Consider the following 2,446-nt stretch of genomic DNA (forward strand, 5'->3'; position numbering starts at 1 on the left):
ATGGAGGATGAACGCGAGGCTTTGGTCCTTCTTACCCGTGGTGTCTTGGGTTTGCCAGAGACCAAGGCACTTACAGAAGCCGAGAGAGAGCAAAGAAGCGGCAGCAGGATGAGGAGAATGACAAGTTCAACCAGTTGCTTGCCACGATTAACGAGCAACACAAGCAGATTGATGAGCTTAGAGGAGTACCGCGCCAGGAAGATCCTGCATTTGATATTACCGGCGCCCCATCTAAGCGGAAAAGGAGCGTGGCTGAATCTGAGGCCCCGCCCGACGATGCATGAAGAATGATAGAGGGCGGTCCCGGCTACCCCGTCGATGGAATCAAGGAGTCAACATCATGTGAACTCCATCAGAAATTCAAGAACATATCCATGAAGGTGGTCGTCGGACAAGCTTTACCTTCTGGCCCTGATGCACGCTGGCATGGCCGTGAGATTCCAGCTGGCTTTGCTAAAGTCGGCATGGATGAAATCATGGCGGGGTTTCATGATATGGAGCTCGACATAGCTGGACCCGAAGATGAGAGGACACTCGGAGAAGTACTGGGTGGAGTCATCCTATGGGACAAGAACTACATCAAGCTTCCAGGCTCGGCCCCAAGGACAACACCGCCTCCGAGTCGTCGCAGGTCACCTACACCTCCATTACCTCCAAGCCCTCCACATGACATCGGCCAGCACAACACGAGTCCATTTCGATCACCGCCGCCGGACTTGGGTCGTCCGTCTCCGCCGCCGCCCGCTCCGGATACTAAGCGGAAGCGTGCCAGCAAGAACGCTCCGCCGACGATTTCTAAGCGACGGAGCCCCCCAAAGCGCAAACTGTCGCCCCTCCCAAAGGTACCTCATGCTAATCTTCCTATCAGACCTTATGATCGTACCTCCGAGGAAAACGCCAGGATAGCAAAGGAACATCATGATGTGCAGATGAAAAAGAAGGAACCCGAGCCCCGCCCCGAATACACCGAGAAGCAAATAGCATTTGCAAAATACTTCACGACCCTTCCATCACAGTATGACTTACACCATAAGCCTGATGACTATACACGCACATTGCAGAAGGAAGTGAAAAAGAGCAATCACGTGCAAGTGCAAGTGGGAGCAAATCAAGTTCAACTACAAGCAAGAAAAAATCAGACGTTCCTTAGCTTGGACAACAGGCCAAACAGTCGATCCCACCCCTCAGGGTGTTAACCGAGAATATCCCCCCTCCGGTGCTGGGGCAAGATTTGGAATTAGCAAAGAAGTGGGTGGATGAATGGGGTATCCCGGTTGAAGACATTCTGGCTTCCCAAGACGACATGTTACCCAAGGTTGTGGTAGTCCCTAAGCCACAGTTTTCCATGGGAGCGCCTTTGGTCAGCAAAGATGATCTCCCAACAAATATGCGTTACTTGCATACATGGTACTTAAGTGAATCAAAGAATGGGAGAACGATGATCGTGGTGAGTGTCCCACGGGAGTACTACGGCCGTCCCGAAGAAATCCATATCGACTTTGATGAACTCTTCCAGATGTACAATGGCGACGCCCTCGACAAATCGCTTATGAGTTGCTATTCTCTGTAAGTTTTTCAATTCGTTGTCTACATATAACTTGTTTAGTTATTTCAATTCATTGTCTATATATAACTTGTACTCTATTATGCAGAATAAAGATTCTGGATTGTAAAAGTAAGAACATCCTAAATATTGGGTTTATTGACCCAGATAAAATACATATAGCGACGCTAACTGATAAACCCAAGGAGACGGAGAAAAACCTTCTAAGGTTTCTAACAGATCAAAATTTCTGTGACCACATACTGTTTCCATACAACTTCAGGTGAGGGTCTTTACTCTGTTGTGTCCATTCACTTATAAGTGTAATTGATAAGTTACTGACACACACACACACACACATATATACACATGTGCAGCTTCCATTGGATTCTGTTGGACATTCAAATTGATAAGGGAAGAGCTGATGCCTTCGACCCATTATCGAGACCCTTGGAACAGTTCCAAACCCTGGAGGACATGCTCCAAGGGTAATTTCAATCATTCTTGCGCTCTATCGGTCTCTTTCGATGATTTTCTGATATACCAATTAATGAAAAACTTAGCAAATCATTATCCTTGTCGGGCAGGGTTTGGAAGCGGTTCAAGTGCGTGACTCCCGGTATCGAGCCTGAGAAGCTGACCTTTAGAGCGGCTCAGGTAAGTAGTAGTATGATATACTTCTATTTTCAATACATTTATGATGCTAGATTATTATTTTGATTATATATATTCTATTCTCGTAAAGTGCGACCAGCAGCCACGGAGGACGCATCTATGCGGATACTATGTTTGCGAGACCATTCGCACGTTTACCTCTGAGCACAAGGATCAGAGATTCGACGTAAGCAATGAACATTCACACCTCTATTTTTACCCGTCATTCTTTGTTATCATGATTGATAT

This window comes from Hordeum vulgare, chromosome 5H, assembly GCF_904849725.1.
Source record: "Hordeum vulgare subsp. vulgare chromosome 5H, MorexV3_pseudomolecules_assembly, whole genome shotgun sequence".
Classification (NCBI taxonomy): Eukaryota; Viridiplantae; Streptophyta; class Magnoliopsida; order Poales; family Poaceae; genus Hordeum; species Hordeum vulgare.